The sequence below is a fragment of the Sinocyclocheilus grahami genome, unplaced genomic scaffold (genome assembly GCF_001515645.1).
Source record: "Sinocyclocheilus grahami isolate Dianchi unplaced genomic scaffold, SAMN03320097.WGS_v1.1 scaffold1501.1, whole genome shotgun sequence".
Taxonomy (NCBI): Eukaryota; Metazoa; Chordata; class Actinopteri; order Cypriniformes; family Cyprinidae; genus Sinocyclocheilus; species Sinocyclocheilus grahami.
The window spans coordinates 243,532-250,694 of NW_015506680.1; the positions used below are offsets into that span (position 1 = coordinate 243,532).

The 7,163-nt window shown below is 37.4% G+C and overlaps 1 long non-coding RNA gene across 1 annotated transcript in view; it reads left to right on the forward strand.

Annotated features, from left to right (window-relative positions):
- The first annotated feature begins 1,064 nt into the window (after nucleotides 1–1,064).
- Nucleotides 1,065–7,163, forward strand: part of LOC107570758 (uncharacterized) — a 6,983-nt gene continuing 884 nt past the window's right edge. Inside the window, exons 1-3 of the long non-coding RNA XR_001607086.1 lie at nucleotides 1,065–1,730; nucleotides 1,851–1,852; nucleotides 5,721–5,725. This is a non-coding gene — a long non-coding RNA (uncharacterized lncRNA). The remainder of the gene's footprint in view (nucleotides 1,731–1,850; nucleotides 1,853–5,720; nucleotides 5,726–7,163) is intronic.

The window sequence follows — 7,163 nt, forward strand, 5'->3', positions numbered from 1 at the left end:
CTTCTCTCCATATTGTTTCGTACGCTGTTTCTATATCAAAATATACTACTGCCATAATTTCTTTCATTTTTATTGCCTTCTCTATTTCATTACTGACATTTATTAATGCATCCATAGTTGATCTTTTACCTCTAAATCCACACTGATATTTACATAATTTACCTTTCTTTTCTAACTCATAAGATAATCTGTGAACTATGATCTTTTCCATTAATTTACATAAGTTTGAAGTTAAAGCAATTGGTCGATAACTTCCTGGGTTTGTTGAACTTTTACAATAGGAATTACTACAGCTCGCTTCCATATCTTTGGAAGTATTCCTTCTACCCATATTTTATTATATAACTTAAGTATCATTAATACACTATTTGACAGATGCTTTATCATTATATAACTTACAGTGGGGGAAAAAAGTATTTAGTCAGCCACACAATTGTGCAAGTTCTCCCACTTAAAAAGATGAGAGAGGCCTGTAATTTTCATCATAGGTATACCTCAACTATGAGAGACAAAATGAGGAAAAAAATCCAGAAAATCACATTGTAGGATTTTTAAAGAATTTATTTGCAAAATTTCATCTCAATACTTTGTTATATACCCTTTGTTGGCAATGACAGAGGTCAAACGTTTTCTGTAAGTCTTCACAAGGTTTTCACACACTGTTGCTGGTATTTTGGCCCATTCCTCCATGCAGATCTCCTCTAGAGCAGTAATGTTTTGGGGCTGTCGCTGGCGAACCCGGATTTTCAACTCCCTCCAAAGATTTTCTATGAGGTTGAGATCTGGAGACTGGCTAGGCCACTCCAGAGCCTTGAAATGCTTCTTACGAAGCCACTCCTTCGTTGCCCAGGCGGTGTGTTTGGGATCATTGTCATGCTGAAAGACCCAGCCACGCTTCATCTTCAATGCCCTTGCTGATGGAAGGAGGTTTTCACTCAAAATCTCACGATACATGGCCCCATTCATTCTTTCGTTTACACGGATCAGTCGTCCTGGTCCCTTTGCAGAAAAACAGCCCCAAAGCATGATGTTTCCACCCCCATGCTAATATATATTTGTACCTTTTCAGGCATTTTCCCTTCAAATGTCAGCAAGATATTCATACTTTCCTGTCGTTGTCCTTCCTTGTTTTTATACAGTCTTCTCACATTAACAATTTTCCCTCCTTTTATATTTTCATGAATTTCACCAGTGGTTATACATGTTGGAATTCCATATATTACCCCCTTTTCAACCTTAGCTACTCCAATCTCTTTGGATGTAATCTTTTCCCCATTCATTTCTTTCATCTTTTGTAGTTTGTTTTTTTGTCCAACATCTTTCACTATTATCAGAACTCTCCCTTGTCCTAAACATTTAGCCAAAACAACTGTTCCAATGATTTTATCGATCGCTTAGGATAGTCCTATTGGATGCAAATGCTTTCCTGAACTCTTTTCAAATGTCAACATAACTTTGAAACCATTCTCCTCAGTATTTTGTACAATTTGTTCTCTTGGATTTTCCTGATTTGCTTTTTTTATTGTATCTTGTGTAGTTACCACCATATTCCCACTATCTTCCTGGTTCTTACGTTTTGAGTTTTTCTTTCTTGAGTATACCTCCGTAAATCCTGACCTGTCCTCCATTATCGATTCTTCAGAATCTTCATCCATGATTGCACAACAGCAAACTGTTTGTTCTCTGCTCTGCCTGTCAGAACTTTTCCCTTCTGCCGACGCAGTTGTTCGGTTTGTTTCTTGAGTTCCACAGCGTTAGCTGGTGCTGCAGCTGAATCTCTCAACCATCTACTTCACGTTCTCAGGCAGGTCCTATTTAAGAGATTTCTTCATTGCGAACAGGTGTGGCAGTAGTCAGGCCTGGGTGTGGCTAGAAAAATTGAACTCAGGTGTGATAAATCTCAGTTATAACAGGGGGGCAAACACTTCTTCACACAGGGCCATGTAGTTTTGGATTTTGTTTTCCCTTAATAATAAAAACCTTCATTTAAAAACTGCATGTTGTATTTACTTGTGTTATCTTTGACTAATATTTAAATTTGTTTGATGATCTGAAACATTAAAGTGTGACAAACACATGCAAAAAAATAAGAAATCAGGAAGGGGGCCAACAGTTTTTCACACCACTGTATATATATATATATACACATACACACACACACTCAAAAGAAACACAAATAGATAGAATAGAAAAAATAGAAAGCCAGTGTTAGTTTTTTTTTAATAAAAAAGATAAATAGATAAAGTAGAATTAAAATAGAATAGAAAGTGCTAGAGTTAGAGGTGTAAATAAAGATGGAAGAGATGTGTTTTAGTCGTTTCTATGACAAAACAAATTAAATTTTGCTTGTTTTATTAAAATTATATGTACAATTAATTAATTATTGGTCAACATTTATCATTATTATTGTAAGTGTTGGGGTGGGCTAGCAATGCATTCTGGGGTAATCTTATTTTTAAACATTTAGTAGTAATGTTTACATTTTTTGAGTATAATATCTTCTCCAAAGGCATGATCTTCCAAGCAGCTTGCCAATGTCTCCTTTGTGCAGACATTGCTAACACTGCAAACGTTGAGGAAAACTGTACTAGGTAGGGTTGTGTAGTTACTGATGCTATGAGGTGTTAGTGCACCTGTCCCTCTTATCTTCTTTTTTATTATTACTGCAGAATTTATAATTACATATAAGCTCAGGGAAAGATGGTTGTATTTTTAACAATGAACAATTATAATAGAAAACATAACTATAATGGGTTTGCATACATCATAGTATGAGAACATATACACAGAAAAAAAGGCACAAGTACAAGGGTAAATATCTTTGAATAATCATACTAAAAGAAATTGCATTTGTTGTTGTTGCTATTTATAAACCTGAGGGATGAAACAAAGAGAGTTAAATTCAACAAGAAAAAGAGGAAAACAAAGGAGATTTAAGCCAGTTTTGCTTGTAGATTAAAATATTTGCACATAAAATAAAGAAATTAACATATTCAAAAGACAACAATTTGGGGTTTTCATAATAAAATATAATATATTTAAGGATAAAACTGAGGGTCATATTAGTAGAGTTAAAAAATAAAAAACTTAAATCAACCCCAAATTTATTGTTGGTTATACTACAACCACAATAAAAGGGCAGCTGTTTCTTCAACAAGATCCCAAAATGAGCAAATATATTTAGAGATAGATGAAGTAAACTTGTCGCTCATATCCTTTAAGTTGTTGCGCTTGTTATAACGTCATAGCTCACATGATAACATCAACATGGCGAAAGAAGTCCGGATTCATACTTAATGAGATTTGGCTGTAGAGTATGTACTATTTTAGCTCTCGATAAGTAATTACTTCTTGAAATTAAGTACCTACTCATTGAGTATTCGAACGCAGCCTCTGTCTCCTCTCCACCAATAAGCTAGTGTGTGGTGGGTGTTCTGGTGCAATATGGCTGCCGTCGCATCATCCAGGCGGATGCTGCACACTGGTGGTGGTTGAGGAGATTCCAACCCCTTTCATGTAAAGCACTTTGAGTTCCTAGAAAAGTGCTATATAAATGTAACAAATTATTATTATTATTTAGTCTCAGAATGTGTGAAGGATCATGTAGCATGCAATGATGCTTCGGTTTCAGTTTGTCACGTAACCTGAAGATGTAACAATTCCATGCTCTTCAAGTTCTTTGACATCTGCCAACAATTTAGAAAAAATCTTGGTATGACCAAAATAATTCAAATCTCTCTCCTAACACAAAAGTAATAATTGAATGTTGTCAATGCATGACCTGTAAAATGGTTCAAAGTTGCCAAGTGTAAAATACACTCCAACTATTTTCTGGGTCTTTTTAGCTGACCCAAGGGGTTCACAATCTCAAAGGCATCCTGGTACAAGCTGGATTCTCAACTCTCTAAACAAGTCATTGGACTTAAACACTGATCCATCACAGAACACATCAAAAGAGTGTACATGATTAGGCTTGGCACACTGCTCCCAAACCACTTGGTCTTTGAACATGGTGCATGACGTAGTTTTCTGTTCTCATCACGACCAAGATGCATACTCTGTGGATGCACGTAGGGAAAGTTTTTTTGGTTATACTGCCTTCTTTTGGTATTTTGTGGAAAGTAACGCATTACACACTGAATGCAAATCATGGCCCTGCGAAGCCTGCACAACAGAATCAATATCACACTGTGAAAGGGTTGTTTTTGACCTAAGTATGTCTATGAAAGTTTTCTTTGTGTACTGATGACAGATATCATTTAAACTACTGAATTCCTCTACAATCATCTGAATGGTTGACGATGGCACCAGGTATTTGGCTTGCAGCTGCATATAAAACAGGCAAATATTTTTCATGTACAATGACTGTGTGTTAAATTTAGTCAGCGAATCTGGGAATTCATTTTCATCACCTCCATCCTCAGTTACATCAAAACATGCTGAGGAAGAAGGTTGTTCAGATAAAGTTATTTTTAATTTCGCAAATGCTGAAGTCCTGTGCTTTCGTGAAATATGGGCAGTAAAGCTTGATCTCAAACGGAATATTTTGTCACATTTTTTAAAAGGACATCATACCACCTCTCCCTTTGCTAAATGTGACCTGAGATGAGAAAGGACTTTGTTTATGTCTGGGCAGTTCTGCTGACAGTTTGAACTGTTGCAAACAAATGTGCCCGTTGAATCATCCAAATGAGTTTGTTGTCTTTTGTGATGGCGATAAACATGAGCTTTGAGAGCATTATATTTTGTGAACTTAAGTTTATAGTCTAGGAAACAACATGGATATTGAGCATTTGCTTCATGTCTGTGTAAGATCCGATGACTAACGTATCCCTAAACTGTCTTCCTGGTTAGGTATGTTTTGACGCTTGGATGCTGGTTTAAGCTGGTCCTTTGCTGGTTTATGCTGGTCCTTTTGCTGGTCCTTTGCCAGCTTCAACTTGTTACGTCATACAAAATTATAAATGTGGCCGTTTCTATATTTGTCTGCGTGGGGTGTTTTTAAATCGTGCAATGAAAAGGACGGCCTAACCTCACTCCTAATCTTACTGTGATGTGAGCAAATCAGGTCCTACGGAGACCTTGTGTACGTTGCTTGTTTTAGCCAATTTGTGGTGGCAATAACTCTGTTTAGATCCAGTCACGCTTTCCCATAGGAGCAACTACCTTAATTTTTGTGCCAGCGTGGGATTAAGTTCTGCGTTTTCGTCTCCACTGGCAGGTAATATCTTGATTAACTTATTAATGATAAACTTTTGTTATAAACACAAGCCTTGATTCGTGATGCGTTTTTCTTATCGCAATGTTCAAATCAAAGATGGCGGTGGCCTTCATTTACATCAAAGAAAGGACAACAGCAATCCAGAACATGTAGAGGTATGCAATTACCGGGAAATATTTTGTACTTTTGATTTTTAAATCGTCTCCAAAATCAGAACGAGGTCTGTGGCACGTTGTCTAAATGTATCTGTAGCAACCAAAATTTAGCTACCCTCTCACTGTAAACCTGTTTCATTTAAAAAAAGAAACCCATTTCTCAAAGACACGTGGAGTAATGTGTGAAAATTGGTCAATAAACGGAAAGAAGAAGGATACATGGAAAATGGTTTGCATGTTAACTTCACTTTTACTTAAAATTTAAATTCTTACAATTTAGATGTATAACCACTCTCTCTCTCTCTGAGTGAATGGTGAGACTGAGCGTGGTGAGTGCGTTGGAGGGCGCGTGGTATTGTGAGTGAGTTTTCTAAACTTTTCTCTTTTTTTGTTTTGTTTTTGTATTTGTTTGATCTTTAGTGTAGGTTATTGTGAGTTGTTTGTAGAGCGGCGGCTGCAGCATGGCTGTGGGCGATCAGCTCGGTTTGTTTAAGCTCACGTACCGGCACGCTATTAAGCTGTCTCCGCCGGCCGGTTGTTCGGTAGAGGATTGCAGTTTAGCGGTCGGAGAAGAGGTCGGTTATGGAAGCATCAAATCCGCCTTGCGGATGAACAGCGCTGTTGTGATATTTTTGGATAACATAGACAAAGCAAATCAGTTAATTGAGAATGGAGTTGTAATTCAAGGTACTTTCACACCTGTTCTTTCTTTAGTGAATCCTGCTAAAAAGATCATCATCTCTAATGTTCCTCCTTTTCTCGAAAATGAAGTTTTGGCTAAAGAGTTACAGAGACATGGTCAGCTAGTATCTCCGATTAAATTGATCCCCATGAGCTGTAAATCCCCTCACTTAAAACATGTTATGTCTTTTAGGAGGCAGGTACTCATGGTGCTTAAAAGCAATGATGAGGAACTGAACTTGGTGTAAGTTTAAGATTGATGGTTATGATTACACAGTACATGTAACATCAGAGATGATGATGTGCTTCGGGTGCGGAACTGTAGGCCATCTGATCCGGTCGTGCCCAGAGAGGTTACGTTAGGTGGAACAGCCGAGTACAAGCGGAGTTGCCGCTTCAGTTACAACAAAGGGAAATACACGAACTGCAAGAGAGGAAAGCGACGATAGTAATCCCGAGAAGGAAGTTATGGAGGAATTAACGAGCAAGCAAAGAGAGTTGGAAGTTCAAAGAGACCCAAAGGTAGGCGCTAATACGGTTCATATTGTTACTAGAATAGCTGAATCAGCGCTGCTTGATGAGGAGAATGTTGTGTGTGATAGCGATCTTGCTAAACAGTCTATCAAAAGAAAATAGCTAGATAACACGATGAACGCAGATCAGGCTAGTAAAGTATCAAAGTTGACTTTAGTGAACGGCTCGCAGTCTGAAGAGAGTTCGATGGACACGCAGGAGAGTGTATGTGAGTTTAGTGCTGACACACAGGTGGAAGCGGAGAGCGTTTACCCTTTCACTAGACTCTGTTCATTCTTACAGGACACTAAAGGCATGAGATCAGTTAGAGTTGATGATTTTTTCCCGGATTTAAAGATGTTTCTCGATTCTTCAGTCAAGCTGTTTATGAAAAATACTGATCTGTCTGATCAGTTTACTTTCAGTGTTCAAGAAATTTATCGTCTTAAGAAATTGATGCTCAAAGTTAGATCACAAATAGCCAATGATGGTTAATTTTCTTTTGTTCTTCTCTCTCTTCTGTGTTAATTTCTCTGGCTTGTTTAAATGGCAATCCCAATGCAATTCTTCATCTAATATGTGTGAAGTAAAGC